We start from the raw sequence: 24,792 nt of genomic DNA, 5'->3' as shown, positions 1-24,792 counted from the left end.
ACTTTATGTCTTGTTGCTATATTTATTTTTCAGACCAAACATTTTATCTGGTAAATAACAATGAGAACTCCATGAACTATTAACAACTCTGTTGCTATCAATATTTAACACTTTTATCCACAATTGTGGTACAGCTGAAATTTCTTAAAACTAGGCAGTCTTATGAAAAAAAATGTGAATACAGTGTCCAAGAATTTGAGCAAGTATCTGTAGAAAATAGTGAAGCGTGTTGTTGGTTACAGGTTATTGTTTAATCTGTTCATTTTTTTCTATGTCAGTTATTTCTATTTTTTCATAGTATTATAAATGAATCAGCTATTGCTTCAGGAACTTCTCTACTGTCCTGTCTGTTGTTTAGAAGAAAAAATTGTATAATTTTCATTTTTCAGTTACACCTATAATATCATAGTCCCCAATTCAGTAGTTTCAAATTGTTGGGGAAGCAATAATTAATTCTAGCATTGAGTTATAAGAATTTTAAAATGATTAAGTTATTTGTTTTGAATTTGTTTTTGTATGGCTTTCCAGATTCCAACAGCATTGGTCTCTTTTAAACAGCCTACCCTACGGTCTTCAAGTTTAAAATATCCTGTATTGATCTGGTTACTCACACATAACTGGGCAAATACATAATAATAATAATAATAATAACTGAAAAATAAGCAAATGCAGTTGTGGGGGTTAATAATAATAAGCTTGGGGTCAGAGCGCAGGGTCTGCCATTGTACAGCGCCCCTGGAGCAGGTGGGGTTAAGGGCCTTGCTCAGGGGCCCAACAGAGTAGGATTCCTCTGCCGGCCGCGGGATTTGAACCGGCAACCTTCCAGTCACAGGTACAGATCCTTAGCCACAGAGCCACCGCTCCGCCCATGGAGTGACCATGGGTGACATAGATCTAGAAAGAAAATTTAGAAAATAATACTTTGAAGTATTATTTTCAAGCACTGATCTCAGCTTTCAGGCAACAGAGATGCAATAAAAAATGAAAACAGAATGCTTAGATACAAAAAGTCCAGAGAGGTAATACTGAAACTGGACAATATGTAAAAGACATTCGTAAAACTACTCAAAGATGTGGTCACTTCTTTACAAAAGTGATCAGGAATCCATAGAAATAGTCCATAGAGCAACACCAAGACCCACACTTTGACTTTTTAGGTTAATTTTAAGAACAAAAAGAAGAAACGTCATTAGATTTCAGCAGTTTTGGTGTATCTTTACAAGATGCCCAGTAAAGGTGGAAGGGAACTCACCAGCCTGGTCCTTCAAAATGGAATCATAGCTAAGATACATCCCTAATTGCCTGGATCTTGGACTACACCTGACCAAGTCAGTTGTAGAATGTGCAGCAAACCAAAGAGAGCTAAGAGCACTTGGGTTACAAAACTATTCTGCAATAGGACAATGACCCTAGCTACAAGGCTGTATGAGAATAGCCAAAAGAGTTTGTGGGAAAATCATGAGGAGATCTCCAAAAAGGGATCAATAAAGTCTCAATGTGCAGATGAAAACATACTCATACAGTGTACATACAGTATATACTCAACAGAGAAACGGGGTGATCTTGCCTCTGTAGTTCATAATGAATCCCTCTGTTTTATAAGATTAGATTTGTTCTCACTGTAGGTGACATGAACAAATAACATTACTGACAAAGAACCTAGGGTTTTGCAGTCTACATTCCCATGAGCTAGAACTAAATAATGTTTGACTTTTCTGCTTTGGAAACTTTTAATAGAGTTCATTCTGCAATCAACCTTAGTGGAAAGCACAGTGAACTCTGACTGGCTGGTATTGATTCTTTCACATGTTTACTGGCTGAAGTCACAAGAATCCTTTTACTCCTTCCAGAAAGGTCAATAATGTCGATACAGTAAATGAGGTAATTTTGCTGGAAAACATCCAGAGAACATTTTCCAAAACTTTATATGCATGCTAGACAATTACAGTAGCATGTCAAATTGTCTAGCGCTGTGAAAAAGATTACAATTAGTCCTGGCAATTAAATTTATTAAAATGGGAGGAACTGAAATTAAACGTCCTACCTATTGTCAAGCTGAATGATAAATCACTGCCTCATCATTCATCAGTGTTAAGATTAGCTATATTTAACCTCTTTTAAGGAAAAACAAAGCTTCTTTGTATTTATGAAAGGAGGTTTCAGTTACGTAGACATGAGGAATACTTGTGAACCCCTGTGGGTTTCTGGTGTTATTATGGGTGGTTAAATCCTGATGTTATTCTTGTTAATTACCACCTGGCAATATACAAAATTGTAAGAAATTCACCAAAATAAATTAAATTTGTCTGATGCGATTCTTTGGCTTTCATTGTTATGCCTACTGGAAAACTAAAAGAACAACTTCTTTATTTCAGTCACTGTGTTTCCTTTAAAAAATCTGTTGGCATGTCATGATTAGATGTGGTGCTGGCTTTGAAAATAAATCACTGGAGATAGAGATGCTTTTTGGAATATCAGTCCCTACTGTGTCCCTACAGTGGCTTAAGTACAAACTTAAATTAATGATGTATAATGTTCCTTATATATAAATGGTATATACAGTATATTATGCCGTCTATAATAAGTATATTGTATACAGTAGTAAATGCATGTACACACTTAAAATGAAGAGCTTTGGTATCACATCCTTACTCTTTTGTTATCTGTATTATTTGTTTTAAAATACAGCAAAGTTAAAAACATGTATGTGTTATATACTGTGAATACTGTATATAGTTAAGTGAAATTTCATTTTTTGCAGCAATTCACAGCAGCAACATTCACAAGATGTTTTTTTTTCAAAACAATGAAATCTGAGTGACTAATACTCCTTTGAATGTTGAGTCATTGAAGATGTTTTTATAACTCAAACCTTATCTTACATTTTAAAGCTTGACTTGAAGATGTAACCTGTTTTCTGACACAACAATGAAACAAACCTTGCAATTTTTGCAAGTGAAGCGATACTGTATATCCAACATGATTTGTGGCTACATTTTAAGGTTTTACAATCTAACTATTTGGATCCCAATCTGACCTGACAGCAATTTGATTATTGTTCTAATCAATTTGAGCATTGTATTTCAAACCTAGAAATAGATATCTTATTAATTTCCTATAATCTGAGGTCTTTATGTCAGTATTGATGCTGTTTGTATAGACTGGTAAAATAAAATGAACAATCCATCTTAACACTTTATGAAATTTAAGTTTTACTGAAACTTAAATGTTACTGCAACTTAACACTGTACACAACACAAATGTTAATTGTTTCAAAAGTGCCCCAATATAATGACAAGGACAATATACTTTAAAAAGGCGCCGTCCTTTGGATGAGATGTAAAACTGAGGTCCTGACTCTCTGTGGCCATTACAAATCCCAGGACGTTTTTTTGAAACAAATAGATGTGTTACCCTGCTGTTCTAGACAAATTTCCCTTTGGCCTTTACCAATCATGGCTGTAGAAACATTAAAATAACAAAATTTGGTGAAAGAAGAGCTGTTTGTTATGCTTTCAAGCTGGAGAGTAGCTTACTAAAGCCAGTCTCTCCGAACAGTTATAAAGTTAGTCTTTTTATACAGTGTAACAAACTGTATAAAAAGTATTAGTACATACATCAGATGACTTGCTAAACAGGATGTTACAAGTTCTGCATAGCTGTTATGTGAAATCATGAACGGACAGCAGTTGCTATGCATTTCATGCTGACAGGCAAAGAATATGCAGCTTGACCTTTACGAGATAAATTTTTAAAAGCATTTATTCTAGTTTCTTCATGGCCTCCTAATAATCCACATCTATGAACTGCTTCATCACTCTGTTCTCCCAACTGACAGCTGATGTGTGGTGAGTGTTCTGGTGCACTACGCATCATCCAGGTGGGGCTGCACACTGGTGATGTTGGACGAGAGCTCCCTATACCTGTAAAACGCTTTGAGTCTCATGTCCAGAAAAGAGCTCTACAGTACAAGTCTAAGGAATAATAATTATAATAAATTATTATTATTACATGAAAGAGTACAATTGTCTCAAACTTTCCACTATTTAAATACATCAGACATAACAATGTAAATTGAAATTGACAAACTGCCATGAAATTACACTCTTTGACCTAGGTAGGGCCTCCCTTTCATAGTTGTTGCAATTTAGGACACAGTCAGCAAAGCAGTCTTAAGCTAGAAACCTGGACATGCATCAGTTTGAAGGGATAGTATCAACATCTAGAAACAAGGGGTACAGTTAATGATGTTTTTAATTTTCAGTATGTTTTAAATTATTTTTTTAATTAATATCAGGATGTTGAAACCATAAATATTTTAACATGTTTCATAATTCTTCAGCCTAGGAAACTAAGAATGTATCTCTGAAAAGAGACTCCACCTATCAGATTTCCTAAATCAGCACAGACAAAAAAATATGTTTCCACACTATTCTTCATTCATTTTGAGGCATGTCTTGAAAAGCACTGCCTGGATTTCATTTTATTTAATTAATTTTGATTCATTTTAATTTACATTTCTCTTTTGTCAGATTAAGAGCCTACGTGATTTTCTTCAACATGGACTGTGGCTAAATTACATACACTGCTAAATTCATTTTCAATGTGGAGCTCTTTTTATGAATATTTTGATATAATATTCAGTTCATAAAGGGCATCAAAATGCAGATTATTTTTTTAATAATAGCAACTAATCACACATTACTATACTCATGTATCATTATGTGTTTTTAATAATAAAAATCCACTCCATTATCTAAAATAAGTAATTTGCAGCATAGTAAAGATTTAAATCATACATATTAAATCTAAAGAGGATACAGATGTGCTAAAATTGAACAATAAAATATAATATAGATATTTTTCCATAAAGTTGATTGCAAAACATGATATTATATATGAAAATTTATACTCGGAATCATGTCCTTCCTTGGCTTCTATGCTTCTATTGAAATTTTTTTGTAACTTAGTATGAATTTTCTTTATGCCATTTCTCATGCATGCAGCTTTGAGTATTTTCAAGCTACAGCATGTATGGCATTTTAGTTGGATTAAGTTAGTATCCTTGTTATGTCAAATCCAGCACTTTGATATCTTGTTAACATCTTTCAGCGGGGCTAACTATGTGAAACATAGTTCAGGTGGGTAGCTGCGTCAGCATGTGTATGCTGGAAAGGGACAAGTAATAGGTTTATTCCATCCTGAAAAAAGAAGAAAAAAACACAACGTTTCAGCTGTGGAGCCTTCTTCGGGTGGGAATAAAAATGAATAAACCTATTACTTGTTCCTATGTGAAACATAATATACAGTACAAAGTGTATTCTCTGACAAAAATTAGAATCTGTGAAAAGAAAAACATCCCAGGATCAGGTTGTTTGAACATGGCCACTTTTGGGCAAGATTGTACACAGCTTCACTCCCTAAACAGTCCAGACTGGAGATCAGGTCATCTGCCATGAAAGCTTCTAATTAAGTAGAAGCTTTTTGAGACCTAGCAAACTGTTGAAAATATATGGGTATCACAGATAAATGTTACTGTATGACATAATTTTAGTTTCTCTCTGGGAACCAACCCTTTGTATTTCCAAAATTATCAAAGACATTTGTTCATTTTGAGATTGTTAGGTGTTCCTTTGCGCCTGGTCTCGTTAAGCTTTTAGTTCTTTGTGTTCCCGGTCTCGGTTCCCCATCCTGGGGATTTTAAGTGTCTTCGTCTTGGATTGACCTCCCTGCATTTGGATTACGGACTGTGCCCTGATAACCCCTTTTGGACCCATTTGGACTTGGTTGCCTTTCCTCTGTCTGTCAATCCATCCTAACCCTGCTGTATCTTTCCCTGATGTCGTTCTCCAGACCCTTCTGGATTATACCATCACACATAGGGTCTACGCACTGCACCGGAGTCAGAACCGGCTCCCCTGTCATTTCCTTGCACATTTCTTTCCTGATAGATTGTACACACAATCAATTGATTTTCCTTCAGCACAACATGGTTGCTTCATTATGTTGATTTTTTTAAATTTACGTGACACATTTTGAAAACATACTAACTCTGAGCTAGAAAGAGATGTTCATGAAAAGATACTAGATAAGAAAAAAATGTCTGAATACGTGAATTTTTATTGACTTGTTTTTAGTTTTTATGATAAGTTATATCCGTTATGGAAAATATCATAAGCCTCCTAAGGACAAGTGGACTGATAATGGAGGGATGGCTTATCTCTGCATTCTGTATCATACTAGATGAGAAACGTTCAGAGACCCTCAAAATGTGCAGTACTTCTGTTGCAATGAGTAGTTGTGTTGAAAAGTTCCTATATGCAAAAGAAAATCAGATTAATCAAAGACTGACAGGGTCGATCCATTGGACTTCTTCAGAATCAACAATAAAATACAAAATGAAGGCCGTAAATGGAAATTCAAGGGAAATATATTTAAAACTAAAAAGAGGGGGCACAAAGGATTCTGGCTACCAGTCACATTGTTGAATTAAATATCCTGGATTTTATAAATAGATGCCCAGATCACTTTGCTATGAACAACCAAATAAACTACATGGGTTTAACAGCAGCCATTCATGTGAAAACTGTCTAATATTCCTAATTCCTACCTTTTTAAATATTTTTTAGCCTGAAGACTTTCTAGCACTCTGTATAATGACATCTAACAGCTGTCAAATACAGTTCTGTAATGTCATTTCTTTAATTAATTTCCTATCACTTTTTTAGTTTAATGAAAGAAAAGTCTGTTCTCCTCATTAAACTACACCAAATAGAACAGAACCATGGTTTTATATTGTGGTAAGAAGAACACAGAATGATCACACAACATTTACAGTATACATGCATAAGAGATGTGTGTATAAACCACAAATTGTAACAGATATATAATGGTAAAAATGTAGAACATATTCGTAAGGATATTATAGCAGGACAGCTGACCACAATCCAGCAATCACCAGTGTGAAAGCACAGGCAGTTAAATTGAACCCTGAAACCATGGGAAGAAAAAACACTACATCAAACCTCTGAAGGTATATAATGAGAAAAATGACAATACAATTAAAAACAGGTAGAATTTAATATTCAAATATAGTGTATTTTAAATAATCCTTGGAGGTTGTAACTAATTCAGGTATTTCTGTTAAAATAAATATGAAATTCTTATTAGATGAGATAATTACTTTGTTAACATTAAAATCACTACATAATAATCTTCCTGACTTCACAGTGTAATTTAATTTTGCTACCCCCCTGCTTTTCATATGCAATGGGATTCATCACAAAATAAAAACATTCAAAAATGTGGAGTTCTATTGTGAATCTCCTTCCTATCTCATTGTTCACCAGTGATTTGCAATTGTGTGTTGCGATAAAGACCTCCTACTGTGCCAGTGGGATCTTGCAGTAGAAAATGGATACTGGAGGACCTAAAAGCATTTAAATATGAGTCCTGTAGGTTGACATAAATGTTCTCCTATTCCCTGTCATATAACCTAAGTCAGGGTTTTATTATGTGCAGTCAAAACTATTCTTGACTGGTTGGCTTAAATTAATTTTTCAAACCATCATGCATGCTTGATTGAACGAGCAGCAAGCAGCATCTTGTGTAAATGTCAGGATGAAGCGAAAAGGTATCAGTGCTTTAAAAAAAGAAACACTAGACAGAGTAAATTTCATCAAAACAATAACTGAATTTGAGTATGCAGATACAATATCATTGTATCTAAAGCATGCTTGAAGCTTTATTTTTATATTGCACTTAAATATATAAAATCCAAGAAATTTATCCAATAACAGCAATAAAGTTTTATGTAAAGATTTAACCGTATCCTCTTTACATAAAAACATACCCACTATCATCCACCTTATATACAGGATTCACATAAGGTGAACGTGATAGCCGCTACACTTCGGAAACCTAATTATTCATATGTGTTCTCATTATAATATTTATATAATATTTCTATCAGGGAGGCTCCTTCTCCTGGTGCCTAATGATTAAGTGCATATGACATTGCAAGGACCTTCACTGGTAACCTAAGTAAAACCACATTAAAAGGTAAATAGTATATTGTAGCTATTCACTTCCTCCTTGGAATGCACTTCTTCAGTGGCTTTTCCCCTCTGGCTCACCTTTTCTTGCTTTTACCCCCTATAAAAAGGGGAAGAGACAGCCCTATTCTTTTGCTTTTCGCGTTACGATTCCTGAAGGACAAACCCCGTCTCTCTCTTTTCCTCCCATGTCTTTGCTCCCTCCATGATAAGGACATTCAGTTCTAAAAAATAAGGAAAAAAAACTTCAGCCTCCTCGACTCCCTGCTTCCATGGACTGTGCCAGAGACACTTGCTGTTACATGGATGTTGGAGTGAATTGATTAACCTTGGGGAAGCCACTATACAGCAGTAGCTATGAGCTTGCCTAAATCTGAGAAAGACAGTGAACACCCTCATTCAAGAGTTATCTTGAGTTGCCTAGCTGTAGAAGAGAGCATGACAGTGGGCAGTGAGGGACCACATCTCCAGGGTCTAGTGTGGGGCCTAGCAGTGTATTTCAGAGACCATGGGGCTTGGGTGATAAGTGCATCTGGTAAGTGCCGCCAGGCAATGTACTGGACAGGGATTATTAAAGACTTTTAAATTAAGTTTGAGCTTATGGTGCAGATGAATGGCTGGTCAGCCCTAAATCGCTGAGTATAGATGGGAGGTCTAATGGAGTCCTCTTTGATTTGATGATTGATAAAGTCAACAATTATGATGCAATAGATATTGCAGATGAACACGGTTTTGGGAGCGCCACACCTGTGCAAATACTAAGGTAGAAATTGGAGCATTGTGTGAGACATAATGATGAGTCCCACCCCATTTTTTCCTAAAAAGGCCCAGGAGGAATTTGTGATGCAATTATTCATGTATGACCTCACCCCAAAACGCCTGTTAACTGCAGGATACAGATACTGATCGGGAGCCAACACTGGCAGACAGCCGGGAAGCTGATCTTGAATTCAGAGATGTCAAGGGCTGGGTGAGTACTGGCAAGCGCCCCACTTGGGCTGAGGGCCCACTTTCCTTCAAAGCTCTCTGGGCTTGGGCTCAGTATTCAGTACAGCATGCTGAAACAGGTCTGGGTGCAGTGGAAGTTTGTTGTGCCCGCAATGCTTAAAACCCTGGATCTCCACATGCCTCATGGGCATTTCTAGGTCATGAAGCCTGCTGCAGATCTATCTGGCCTAATGAAGGGGACGGGTCAGGCAGGAAGTTGTGGACTTCTGTTGTTGCTCACTACACATCACTACTAAGTGACCTCTGGACCAGTCAAGGGCAGCCCTGCAGCCAATCTTGACAGGTGCTCCAGTAGGAAGTGTCACCATGAATGTCCCTGGATCTTGGACTCATTGCAATATGGCCTTAAACCATTTCACCTGCTGGCCGAAGGCTTATATCCTGCTAGATCAGGAGGCAGGAATGGTGTACAAAGCCTCCTTGATAGGAGGGTGCACGCCACAAGAACTGTACTTTGATCAGGGCAGAAATTTAGAATCCCAAGTGTTCCAGTGCATGTGCCAATGCTTGGACAATGGAAAGAGTCTGACCACCTCCTTGCACCTAGGGCTGGGCGATAATTCGATAACGATAATTATCGTGATATAATTTTCCTCGATATAATTTTAACAAAAGTTCAATAAATGTTCGATATATGTTTATGCTTTGCGCACAATATGCGCATGCGCACAAAATACTGCACGAGTGCGGGTGCGTGTTGCAGCTAACGTGGTGTTGTTTACCCACACGGTGGTGGCTGACAGGATTGTAGTTAGAGTGGAGAAATGAGCGACACTGAAGCAAATGTAGTGCTGCCAACGACCAGCTTGAAGGACGATGACGTCGTCGACAGAAAAGGTAATTCAACTTCTGTAATTTGGAGATATTTTGGCTTTTTACGATCAGATATAAAACAGAGCACTTTAAACTTTGCAGTCTGTCTGAGCCATCTTCTATGGGGACTCAGGATAAAAAAATCTTCCTTTAAACTTGAAAGAAATAATGATTTGACATTTATAGTGATAATTATCGATATCGACTGATATGAAAATTTTTATCATGATAATGTTTTTTGCCATATCGCCCAGCCCTACTTGCACCCCCAAGGTGGTTCAGTTGCATGTTGGGAACACAGCTGCAATTGCCTTCTGTCCTCCTCACCTGCTGCTCGGCAGTCCAAGCCTCCACCAGCTGCAATCCTGCCCCCTCTCAATGCCAGCAGAGGTGGTCTTCAGGTGACCCCCAGAACAAGGCTCTGTACTGGATGAACCTGAGTACACCACAAAGCACATTCCATCCATTTTCTAACCATTCAGGGTCAGGGCAGATCCGGAACCTATTCCGTCGAGCAATGTGCATAAGGCAGGATACACCCTGAATGGGACACCAGCACATTGGCATTCCCATTAATCATTCAAGTCCTGGGGTTCTGGCAAGAATGGGGATATGGAAACCCCAGCCAGTGAAGGTACATGGTCTGCATGCCCACTTCCTCCCTTGCCCTGGACTAAGCTGAGTAAGTAAAGAGGACAGCTACAGGAAGGAAATTATGGTGCAGGTGTTTAAAAGAGAGGACAGTTCAGTCCTCTTCAGAAAAAAAACTGAAAGTGGTGCCCTTTGTAAGATTTTGTTTTCTTTTTGTGTATGTGATGTTGCAAGGGAATGAAGAAAGCTGGGACTGTGTCAATGGCAAAGAGCACTACTTTTTTCTCTGGTTATTCAGAACTACTGTATGTTGTTTTTGCCTGCATGTGACTGGTATGAAAACCCTTTTTTGTTGTTGTTTTTAAGTCAATAGTGATGCTATTCTTTTTGCAATTGCAAATACAGTAGCTACATGAATAAAATCACAATTATTGAATATACTTGCTGTTTTGTTGTCTGTGAGTCCAGTGGAGGTCCCATTTAAAATGTCCCTGTGGCATAGTTGGCTACAGTTCCTGCAAATTGTCACATTTTTTACTTATGAATTCAGATAAATACATTGCTCATAATTGGTAGTATTATTTTAGTGTCTCCTTCCTAAAATTAGGAATTTCCCCATTTTAACAATATTTTTGCAAAAGCAGTTTTAAGGCTATACCATCTATTTTTGAGTGTGGTGGAGTGGCATTAATGCATTAAACATGATACAAATGCATATGATAAGCTTACAATAAATGAAGATACAAAATTCATGATACGGACTAATCCCTTCAGAAGTTAACGTGCTCTGTCACACCTGTTTGCTGAATTACAAGCCACACTTTGCTTCCTTCAAGAAAGGTTGGGTGAGATCCTTGGATCAATAAGCTATTAACTATCAAACAGGCAAGGAGGGCCAAATGGCCTCCTCTCATTAGTAACATTTCTTATGTTCTTATTCTGAATGGAACACATAAAATACCCAAGGCAGAAGAGCCAAGGCAAGAATAGTGAGTCGAGAGTCTGTGATGGTGGATAATATTACAGCTTGCATGCAAGCTCATGATCACATTGATCAATCAATGCCATGTTAACCAGCAAGTCTGGCCATTGAAGGAATGCAGTCTTATTCTGTTTCACTCTAGCTTTCCTTCCAGTGAGCCTGAAGCCTAATACAAAACATGGTCAGTTGCCCAGATCACAAAAGAACGATTAAGAAACTATATTAAAAATAACTCTAAGTATTGTTTCATTAAAATGTAAATAATTAAAAGATTAATAACTAGGTAATATGTGCTTTTAATATTTATAGAAATTGACTTTATATTAAAGACAATGGAGCTATTGCATATTATCATAAGTATCAATGAGTGCTGTTCAATTCCCAAATTGCATCACAGCTGAACTGCTATTTAGGAATGAAGATTATGAGGGTTTTTATAATTGGCAAATAGGTTTCAGTGCAAAAGAAAAGAAGTGCAAAGAAACATAACTAACAACTGTTTTTACATATATAATAAAAATATTATTTTTCTGGATATTCTTTGCCTTTCAATATCAAAACATCATTTTCTACAGGCGTGTAAGAACATTAGTCAAAACGTACTGTCACGATCGCTAACCCCTCCTCTTAAGGGAGCTCCAGCCCTTCCTCGTTCCTTCCCATTCTCTGCACCTGTTCCCTATTCCCGTTCCCCTTTAAAAGCCAGACGCTGACCTCACTCCTGGCTTCTCATTGATTTCCGTGTCGTGAGAGCCCGGGGTCCTGCTGCGTCTGGCTCCGTTATGGTTTTAGTTTCATGTCCTGATTCCTTGTCCCGCCGGTCCCGACCCGGTTCTGGTTTTTAACTACGGATGGATCCCCTGGTCTTGGACTTAACCTCTCGTCTTGGATTCCTCCTCTGGATTTACCCTTGGATTGTTCGCCCTGGATTCACTCCCCCCGGACACTAGCACTGCATGGACACGCCCCCCTGTCTCCTGACCGACTCCTGCATGATATTTTTCCCCTTGTGTCTTCACTATTCTGGATCGCGTCGTCCGCATAGGGCCCGGAAAGAACTGTTCGTGACACGTACAAAAAAGGAATCGGAGGAAGGAGGAAGGAGGAAGAAGGAGGAACTTTTTTCAAAATGCAATTCAAAAACTAAATGCAATTAGTTATGAATTCAATTCTATGATGAAGGTCTCTAGACAAAATATCTGCATTCCATATTGCAGCATGTGTATGTTTATTGTAAATAGTAGGCCTATTTTGGGGGGCTTTTAATGTACAGATACATTTTTCAAAATTCTTCCATAATTTGGAAATTCAAAATTTAAGACATCAATGAGAAGTATAATAGATGACTGAAGGGAATTTAAGAAAGTAGTCTGGCTGTTTAATTTGAGTGCCAGTGTTCTTTTACTTATGAAGCAGAGGAAACAATAACAACCATTAGGGAAAAAATCCTCATTTGTTACATTGCTAGTAGTCTAAATGTGTGTCTCTTTAAGGGTGATTTCTTTCATTATTTTCTATTTAAGTGATTATTCCCCTAGGCCCCTGTAATTTTCTGAGCTGTCTTTCTAAATGGCCTCACTCAGAGATTAGTGTAAACTTGCATGTACCTGGCTGAGAGAACTAATTACCCATCAATTTCCATCATACTCATCCCTGTAGGGCAAAGGGTCATGTGTTAGCCATTCCAAAATGAAATTTCTTAAGATGTCACCAATCTGGGTAAAATGAAATAGTCTACAAGCTTGTCGTGGTACAAAACTGGACCTGTGAAACAGGACAAGGTTTCTATGAACAAACAATTAATAGCATACTGGACATGAGACTAAACTGCATACTTGGAGGGAACTGATACCCTTGACCAAGTCCAAATATTGTTACCAAGAGATAAATTGTTCTATTATAAATCCTATTCTCAATATATAATGCAAAATATTACACCACCCTTTATCTATTATCATGCAGTACATTAACAAAAACAAAAAAAATTCAATTTTATTGATTTTTATTTATCCAGTCTGAGCTGTAATGCACTCACAAAAAGACATGGGCCGCATATATTAGCCTTGAATCACACGATGAAAAGTAATCCAGTGGTGCATTTAGAATTCTAAAAGTGCATAATTTATAGGGAGTTGTCCATAAGTAAAGGTTTTATAATCATTATAATCACTTGGATGCTATATATACATGTTTTTTTTTCCTTTAGGTTGCTGTTTAATTAGTACGTGCAACATTACCTGTCTCACTAAGATGGTTTATTGCAGAATAAATTAAGATTACACTTGGCTGAATGACTCCCTGAAGTGCTTTGGTATAATGCTATACTTTGGGCTCAGAGCCTCGATTTTTTTCTTACGTGGTAGGTATTCCTAAGCAGCCGTGTGCAGGGTGTTAATTGAAGTAAATTAGAAACAAACATTAAGTAGCAAAGCCTTAAAGGCATCTCTTTGAAGAGGTGAGTGACTTAAAAATGGTAGCGGATTAAATTCAGACTTTACTGTGTTACTTAAATTAATGTGGTGGTTCTGAAAATGCATTCTTTTTAAGCTTTCTTGCTGTTTATACTGTACAATTGATACTCTCACGAATTGAATGCATTACCCTCAATGTACTGTACAGTATTATGCTTTGGTATCATGTTAATACAATGGCATCCAATAAATATGTTCCATTTTAATTTATGACACAATGATTTCAAACAATGTCAAACCTAGTTTAATAAAACTACAAAATCTCCTAACCCTTTTAAGCCTGTTATTTTAAATATCTAAAGACTGGAAAGTACAATTTTGCAGTGCTTTTTTTTAGTTCTGAAAATGCTACATTACATTTTTTACTAAATAATCCCTATCAGTAATGTATGTTGAATATATGAAAGATAACATTTATCTAAGTGTAGAAAAAATATACAGTTTAAAAATGTGGTAATTTAAGGCTGGACATAGTGTATGTTTGTATAATAAAATATGAAACCTAAGAAGGGTCATATACTGTACAGTACTGTAAGAATTACAGAGGTGATCACCCAATAATGATGAAAAAGAAACATCTCCACCTAAGAGCCATTGAATTTTATCAATATACATTTTAGTATTGTACAACCATCACTGTTTAAAATGTTGCTATTCACCTAATAATTACATTTAGTTTAGAAGTAGATGAACAGAGATAAATGCACATAAGATAACAACCTTTGTAATGAGATGTCAGGCCCCAGGGTTCCTGGGTTCACCAAGTCCAATCTTGTGTTAAGAAGAGGATAGTCTGTATTAGGTATCTAACACCCCATATAATTGGATTACAGACTTGGGAGTCTTTCCTCATTTCTTTTTTTGTCCACATCATAGAAAAATGTAGCTTCAGGCCACTGCCACTGATGATCGACTTTAGCACAGGTGATGTTTCTTGACCAATTAAGACAAGGTCAGATGTCAGACTGGTTTCGAGAAAATGGAGACCTCATCTGACATCTGTCTAATCTGTTCCTCATTAACACAATCACTATAATTTGTCACAAGCACATTTTGCATGGTAAAACCAATTTATTGGCTCTGACCCCTTTTACTTGAAAATAGGTCGTCATTATGTGAAATAATCTGCTCCCTTCTGTCTGATTAAAATTTCCTAGAATAATAAAAAACATTTTACATGGCAAAATGAAAGAGATTTTAATCAGATGTTCACAACAGTGTAATTTCTACAATAAGACAGTTTCTACAAGAGCGAGACAGTTAAGGTAGTCACACTTACTGTAAAGTGTATACAGCATACTTTAGGTCAATGTCTCTTGCACTAGTATGTCAGTATAATGAGCAGGCCCTCTGTAAATTTAAAGAAACATACAGTATTTATCCAGAAAATAAATCCTAACCATATTTATTACTTCTTATCATTCAGTGTGGAATTTACACTGTACAAGGTTAGGTAAAGCAAGCAAACAATGTTTGCATCATGGTTTAAGATTTGTATCATACTAATTTAAATCAATATATCTTTTAACATGCAACAACACAAAGTAATAATAATGAGATCCTTTTGTGTTTTGTTGTTATTTGGAACTTTTGCTTTAGAAATCCTGTGCTCTGCTTTCATTTTGTAAAAAAATTAAAGGCTGCTATGGCGAAATCCGAGCACCCCAAAAAAGAAGCATTACCTAATAATTTTCTTTTCAATTTCATGTCCATTGTTGTCAAACCCATTGGGGGTTTCTCTTGAATGTGATACCTGAATAAAATATATTCTTAGAACCCCTTAGCAAAATGTGCCAGTCTAAGGAATCTGACTGTGAGACAGACAATTAGGCATGACAGTTCAGGAAGGATGAAAGACATACGAATGAGAGTGACATGAAACCAGAATCAATTGTATACTAAAGAGCAGAGTTATTTGAATTGCTGAAACCCCTGTGTACTGGAGGTTCAAGAGTACCAGGATTTATTGTAAGGAGAAAATGTTCTTTCTTTAAATTTGTACATTATTTTAACATCCTATGTGCCAAATGATATATTCTGTAAGGTTAATTTGGAGCATACTGTAAGACAAATACGTAAGTATAACTGTAACACTCATTGTACCATAAAAAATAGCTATCTAATGGAACAGGCTTTCTATTAAATTAGTTAATTTATTTTAAACATAGTCTTATTAAGACTGTTCACTTAGTAGTGCACTGAGTAACATGTACATTAAATTTGAACCTTAATAGGATCTTACAATTGGAAGCAAATCCTGAAGAGTGAAAATTTCTGATAAACAATATCAAACATTTCAATGCACTAAAAATAGTTCATTACAACAACAATAATTAAAGTATTTTCAGGGTCTTTAAAACTACATTGCTGAAAATATTTTTCCATAAGGATATTACATACTATACTATGCACACTGATCACTAAATATTAAAGAGTGCATTGCAATAGCTAATCCTATAAATGTTTTAGCTATTATATACATGGCAAATATTATTTCATTTAAAAGAACAAGATTTAAAACTATGTAGACAAATGGAAAACCAGACCTAGTAGTCCAAAGATTCAAATGAATTTAGGACAGTACATCAGCAGTATGATAGAGAGAGAGGACTGGGGTATATGACATTTAATTCAACATCATGTATTTCAGCTGTTTACCAATTTGGAGAATCCGTACTAGTGAGGCACTGACAAAGAAAATCTTAAAGTGCTTGTTACTTTAACAAAACTAAGAAAAAAACGTTTATCACAGAAAAATTACAGCTATGTTTAATTTCTTTGTGTTCTCGGGTTTCCCTTTACTGCGTAAACACAGAAACAAAGACAAATACGGTAGATACAAACAGGTATTGTTTATTTCATTTGCACATACTGTAGGTGTATACCTCTCAGTAATTAATTTTGCTGTAAGAAAGAGATAAACATACACAAATTAAATTCATATATAGAAATGAAAATTAAAGTAAGTGTCAAATAACCAAATGCTCTGGATTGTGTTTTTTTGTGACAACATCATCTTATAAGTGGTCATGATGTAGGTACAGCAAGTCTTTTCTCTTTAAGGTAATCAAACTAATATTCTGAAACTGGATTTAAATAGTTGATTTTTCATTTAAAAAGTATTTCTATATATATGAAAACATTGCTTCCTGTAAGTAAAAACGGTTACTCGGTTCTTTGAGATACATAAACTTTGTATTTTTTTTATTTTTTTACTTTTTGGCGTTATAAATTTTGATTTTGATCCAGTTTACTTTATATTTTAAATGAAATATATTTTAATATTAAATCAACCACATAAATCACAGGCTAATGTGCTATGAATACTGTATTGCTGTAAAAAACAAATAATATTAATGTACTGTATGTAACAACACAGAATAAAAACTACTAAAATGTTCTTTATAGAGGTAGAATTTTCAAGTAACATATTTTTTGCTAAGTAAATTGTCTTCAGGACTAATTTGCAAGGAAATGCAGACATGAAACATGCTCTGCTAGAGCTACGTTGTGTCACAGAAGAAGATGTGACTTTGTGGTACAGCCATTCAGGTTAAAAAAAGCCTTCATTAGTACACATTGTACATTTTGAACTAGAATTAAATACAATAATGTATACTATTATAAATAAATATGTGTTTGAAACATCAACATATATCCTACATAAGGAGCCTGCTACTGTAGTTTCTCAGGATTATTTTGTAAAAACTATGTTCACAGCATAATTAAAACACTAGCAAAACTCCTTTGGGATTACATCTATTCACTTGCAATTTCCACATTTATAGTTTCCAGAAAATAATGACATGATATAATGAAAATATACTTGGAAGTGGCGAATTCTATTCCTGTTGTCTTACTTTAACCAAATTACTTTTTTATATTATTATTCCATTACATGGTAGTACCTTTCAAGTAATTAAAAAGCTCTAGATTTCTTTAAATCTAGCAGCTGAGATTGCATTTTTACTGCAATATAACAAATGAAAACACTCCAAAGTTCGGAGTTTGCTTGTGTTAATCATTTGTTTTCTGAAAATTATTTTCTTAAAACCTTGTTTAAACACTTTTATTTGCTTCACAATTTGCAGGTACGATTCATCTAAGAATGGTAACAGTTGTATGTTTTATTTGACTGAAGCTATGTTGAACATTGTTCTTAGGCTTATAGTACTGTACAATATGTATCATGTACAGAACCTCTCTTTTATAAACCAAAGCTACGGAGATTGGGGGAGTCAATAGGTTATGATTTAAACAATAAGAAATTGAAGATTTTCTGAGGTCTACTTGATTGGTATATGGTAAATGGCAAGTGTTGGCCTTCATCTTGAACTTATGTCAAAACTTTCTATAAAGCATACAAAAGTAACATAATCATAACAAATTATTCATAGTTATATAGTACTGTGGCCTTATCTGACAATACTACCATTGTGAGGGTGGGGGTTTCTGGGTAGAACATGGTCTTTCTACCAAATATTGGAATAATATTTATTCTGTAAAAGTTCATGATATTATCAAATAAAAGTTAAAACTGGCAATCTGGACCTACATAAGAAGGCTAAGCCTTTGAAGAGCTATCAGGAATGATAAAAGACAATATCGAAATGAATTAGAATTTCAAGCTGTGTGCAACAGTGATGTGTGCCAAATGTGGTGGGGTATTCAGTCTTCAACAATTGGTAAAACTAAAATAATAAATAATAAAATGATACTGATTTCTTTCTACCAGATGAGCTGAATTTCTATTACAATCTATTTGAGAAAGATATCATGGAATTGCTGATGAGATAGCTCTCAGCCTCTTCTAGTACAGATTGGTTTGTGAGGGCAACTTTTAGATGGGTGAAGATACAGAAGGCAACCAGCCCCGACGGCGTTCCTCAGCGAATCTTTAAGTCCTGTGCAGACCAATTGTCAAATGTTTTTTTAGTAATAGTTTTAATCTTTCACTTTACCATCTTCCATCCCCATGTGTTTCTAAAAAAACACTATTATAACAGTACCAAAGAAAAACACTGTGACCTGTTTTAATGATTACAGACCAGTAGTGCTAACATAGTTAACACTATGGTACCTAAGTGCTTAGACCTTCTACTATTTGCATACCGGCATAACAGGTACACTGTTGATGCTATTTCCCTGAAACGTCACACTACCTTGGCTCATTTGGATAATAAAGACACATGTTAGAATGCTAATCATTGATTAAAGCTCCTCCTTTAACACTATAGTTACAGTATGCTATAACATCTCTCTTTGCAGCTGGATTTTGGATTTCCTGTCTACAGGCTGTGAGGATCAATGGAAAACTGTCTTTTACTCTGACCATCAATATGCAGTAGGTGCCCTTCAGGGCTGTCTGCTTAGCCCTCTGATGTTTTCCTTGTTTACCCATGATTGTGTGGCCAGACTCAGCTCCAACTCCATCTACAGTACATGTTGATGCTGATGATATGATCATCATTAACCAAATCAATAGTAATGGTGAGATGGCCTGCAGAGATGAGTTCAGTGAAGTAACATAACATCACTTTATTAGCCTTATACAATTTCTTGCATTAGGAGTTTGTCTTTTTGCATACCCCAACTTGCTCTCCATGAGAAGCACAGACAGGGAGAGAGCCTGGGGTCAGAGTGCAGGGTCAGCCATGATATAGCACCCCTGGAGCAGATGGGGCTTTGCTCAGGAGCTCAACGAAGTAGGATTTCTCTGCCGGCTGTGGGATTTGAACCGGCAACCTACCAGCCACAAGTGTAGATCCTTAGCCACAGAGCCACTGCACCGCCCATTGTCAAGTGATCGACGTCAGCAAAACCAAAGAGCTGGCTGTTGATTTCAGAAAGCAGAGTGTCGACCATACATATCCAGGTGGATGCTGCACATTTGTGGTGGTGGAGGGGAGTCTGCATTATATGTTAAGTGCTTTGAGTGGAGTGTCCAGAAAAGTGCTATATAAGTGTAAGCTATTATTATTATTATTATTATTATTATTATTATTATTATTATTATTATTATACACCTATACACATCAGTGGGGTAGCTGTAGAGATGGTTAGCAGCTTCATGTTCCTGGATACCTTTATTACTAACGATTTAACACAGTCCAAGCAGGTAATGGGAGCTCCAAAGCCTTTACTTCCACAGACAGTTGAAAAAAGGTGGTCTACATATATTCTTACTACATACCACAGTTGCACTATTGAAAGTGTGCTCACGTGTGGTATTACCGTGTGGTTTGGCAGCAGCTCGATGTCTGAAAAAAAGGTGTTACAGTATATGGGGTGATCAGATCAGCCCACTCCTTTACTGGAGAACAGTTCCCTTCAAGTGTAGATGTTTTTACAACTCGCTGTTTCAGGAAGGCTGGGAGTATTGCTAAGGATAACAAACATCCTAGTTTCTCACTTTTCTCTCCCTTGCCCTCTGGTAAACGTTATAGGAGCATAAAAGCACGTACCTCCAGATTCAGAGACAGCTTCAGTTGTCAGATATTGAATTCTACCTCTACCACTGACTAACACTAAAGTTTTATTTACACACTGCTTGTCTCATGTCTGAGCTTGTGCCAGTGATCAGTCCAGCATACACACACAGGATAGCACACCTGGCGCTGTTAGAAGATGCCCAGGGAGATTTGGACAAAGGGCAGCTAATTAATCTATTATTTAATTATTTAATTATTAGTTTAATTTTGCTTAATTATTTCTCTCTTCCTTCACTAAGGGCTTTGTCATTAGCTGTGCTGTGCGTGTGCTACCTTGTAGTTTCTTTACACCTGTTTTATTTTTCTCATTTTTTTGCTCTTGCTTACTTGTTTCTTCTCATGTTCCAACCCACTACTGCTTTACAGCCCTGATTGTTGGGTTTATTTTGCATCTCTCTTTTTTTTTGGCTACCTGTTTTTGCAGTGTTTCCCATCTCATCACAGCCTGGGACCTGCTTGTGAGCACTCAGTCACCTTGCTGCATCATTTCAGCTTGTGCTAACTTTTAAGTTGTGAGTTATTTAACTTTGTTGTTGCTGCTGCTGTTCTATTGGAGTTTATATTTTCTTGAGGTATTTGTATTGGAGTTTACAGATGCAGCCATTCAAAATGTGCAGTAAAACCCCGTACTGCACGACTTTATCTGAAGATTAGCGCGTTATACTGCAGTATGTGATTCGCTGGCCAAAATGATTGACAGGCGGCACTCGTGGTGTATTGGTTGTTAGTGAAACGATTGCCTCATTTAATCTCTTTACTTTGCATGTTTAAATCCAGTTAATATTGAATATTACTATGGAATTTTACAACTAAAGGGAAATGTTGGTAGCTAAGAACAAAAATAACAGGAACATAACATCATAACTTATATCAAAATACCATAGTAATATAAACATTTTATGTAAGCTGTATATGGCTGATATTGGTAGTTTAAATAAAATATACAAAGCAGTATTCCACTTTCTTCATAAACATTTTAAGTATCAAAGTCTTTGTTTTAACCTTTTCTATGAATACGTGTGCTCTTTATCACAGTAAAAAAGCATTCTTTTTAGAATTTGATTAATAGAGAATATAATATGGAATCACCTAATGAAATTAATGATATTTAAGGATTTCTTTATTGTCATTTTGCTCAAATTATTACCGTAATCTATTTTCTTTGTAAACATCTTCATCAATTTGATTCATTCATCTGCAATTACTTGGAAAAATTTTGCCTACCCTTTTCAGTTATAGCTTAAGTCATCAAGCGGTGTGATGGTGTAATGGCTTTGGTGTATGACATGCATGCTGAAGGGTGAGGGTTCGAACCCTGCTCCTGGCCAGAGCTTTCTTTTAATAAATAGATATTTCTTTGAAAAACTAAAATAGTAAATATTATGGAAACTATATTGGATTTTTGGGTATTTCTGAAACTCCCTCTGTATTTGCTGTTTTCACACAGATAAGAATAAACTACATATGTAAATCTTTTCACAGGTGGAAAGATGTTCTGTGCTCTTACCACAGTACACATTGTAACATTGTTAAGTATCAGTTGAAGCATTCTGAAGTCTGTCAAAATCGTAAAAAATGTATTGGTGAAACTGTTACCTGTCCCAGATAAAGCGGTTAGAAAATAGGTGGATTTACACTTGTAAAAAACGTTCCAATTTTAATTCAATATGGAAGATATTAATAATAATAAATGATCTTGGACGGTCTGTAAACTGAAGACTTATAGAGGAGACGCGTTGTCTCTTTTCTTTCCAGCTTGGAATTAACTTTTACCTACTAGTATATTCGATTGCAGCCACTTTATGCAATGCAGCGCCATACTTCTCACAAAGGCTAGGAATTATAACACCCTGCTGTGTAATGTTATGTAGAATAGACAGTTCTGCCAGTTCTGGGGGATGGGAAGGAATTTTCTGTAGCATGCTTTGTTGTCATTGTTGCCTTTTAACATAAGGCAACCAACAATCAAATGTCCTGTTTTTTCTTAACACTTGTTTTTCCATACTGTAGTTTTAAAACTTGAACAAAGACATGCCACATGCAAGCAGTGCGATGTTGTGTAGTTTTAAAGTCACTACAGTATAGCTTTTGGGAAATACATTTAATTGTACTGCATCAAAGTTTAACTCATTCAGAGCGCTCTACATTACAAACTCCAAGTTTCCAAAAGGAACATGTAAAAAAATTTCCAAAATAAGTGACCGAGTTGAGGGATTCGATAATAATAGAGAAATCATAACAATAACCCTGAGTTGTTTCATGCTAATCATGCAATCCAACTGAAAGAAGGACACTTAAATCAACACGAAAAGACTTTATATATATAAATCAGTTAAAAACACTTTTTATGCTCGAAAAATGGTTGGGTTTTCTTCTGCGCGATCAGCTTAGAGTCTTTGTGTAAGCTGCAAGTTCTTTTTACTTCTTAATTAAACATTTTAAACACTTTAATTTTGTCAACGCAACAGGCATTCCGTACAGACATAAAATCATGTTTTCTACAGGTGTTAAGCAGATAAGGTTGCTAACAAAATAGAGCACCGTCCACTAACCGTAAAGACCGCTCTACAGCTTCTATTTTTTAAAAACATTTAGAAAACTTTAATCTCTACAAATACCACAGACTATTTTCGATTGTTTTTTTTCTGAATGTCACACTTAGTTCAATATTTTATTTACATCTTAATAAGTTAGTCAGGTCTAAGCATAAACTATTAGCAATCAATAATATTAAAATTCACTATGTAATCATTTGTTGCACTTCTTCCACCTAAAAAATAAACGGATGTCAAAATGTTTCCAAAATGTCCACTTGTGATACTTTAGCTGTCAGGGAGAGTTCTTTCCAGACCCTGTGCAGATGACACAATCCGGGGTAAAGTGAGAAAACATGGGGGAAAAAGCATGCAAGTTAAGAGGATGAAAACAGGGGGGGGGCATGTCCATGGAGTGCTGGTGGTCGGGGGAGGTGTGGCCAAGGCAAATGATCCAGGAATGAGTCAAAAGGGAAATCCAAAATGGCGCAAAAAGTCCAAGGCCAGGCAATCTATCAAAGAATGACAATTAAAATCCAGAACCAGGTCAGGACCGGCAGGGAAAACGGGAAAGGGAACAGGAACAGAAACTAAAACCATAACAGAGCCAGGCGCATCCAGGTCCCGGGCTCGCATGATGCGGGAACCAATGGAGATCCTGGATTAGCGTCAGCGTCTGGCTTTTAAGGGGGAACCGAAAAGGGACTGGAACAGGGAACTGGTGCGGGAGATAAAACAAACAAGGAAGGGCTGGAGCGCCCTTAAGAGGAGGGGTTTGCAATCGTGACATTAGCTGCTTAGTTACATGATTCCATATTCATATAACTATAAAGTGATGTTAAATCACTACAATATTTATCTTTTTACAATAACAGCAAATGGTGTTCTTACTACATATTCATAGAAAAGGATAAAACAGATTATAACTTTTAATGAAGTACAGAATATAAGATTAATAATGTTAGAACAAGCACGTTAAAACCAGAACCCACTGTAAGTTACCAAGTTAAAGATTTTGATGCATACAACATTTATGCATAATAAAATTATATATAATGAAAGTGGAAGGTTGTGTACTTTTGTCCAACTGAGCTTTCTTGCTTTTATACTGACTTTTTAATGTTTAACATGCTGTAATAGACAGTTTAAAATTATTAAAAGTCTAAACAGTATAAAAGTTAAATTCTCAATTGGAAAAAGATTGTCCCTCCACAGTGACTGGGATTTGAAACTGGGAGTTTTCTGGCGACAGCTCAAATGCTGTACATAAAATGTTAAGCTTTACTAGCTCCACCTGGCGGTTTTACAAGGTACTATTATTCTTTTTCAAAAACCTGTGATATGTCGCGGTATGAGGTGGTATGTTGCGCAACATCCACCGTCTTTTAACGCAGCATACCTCGCTCTTTTTGAATGGCTGGATCTGTACATGCAAGTAAGCCTTTCATTGCACTTATGCAAATGATAAATAAACTGAACTGAAACTGAGCTTATCTTAACTGAACTGTACTACATATTTTGTTCTTTATATAATTAAGGTTGCATAGTTTCAATGAATGTTTATATTTTTCTGAAATTCTGCTAAGTGTTATACACTTTTAAATACATACTGTGTACTGTATGTTTAATTATTATGGAAGGGTTTCATGTTATGTGTGAGTCTGTGTTAACCAGTGTTAAAATTAATTTCTTTTCACCGGTTACCAAAAACCTATTTCAATTTGCAATTTATTAAACACTCAATATACATTTTTTCCTAACACGAATATCTTCATTGCAGAAATGTTTAATGTCAGGATGTAATAAGGTTCACCTCTTTAATACTTATTTCCATCATACCTTAGATAT

This window comes from Lepisosteus platostomus, chromosome 3, assembly GCF_059453375.1.
Source record: "Lepisosteus platostomus isolate fLepPlt1 chromosome 3, fLepPlt1.hap1, whole genome shotgun sequence".
Classification (NCBI taxonomy): Eukaryota; Metazoa; Chordata; class Actinopteri; order Semionotiformes; family Lepisosteidae; genus Lepisosteus; species Lepisosteus platostomus.
This window is presented reverse-complemented; position numbering follows the sequence as displayed.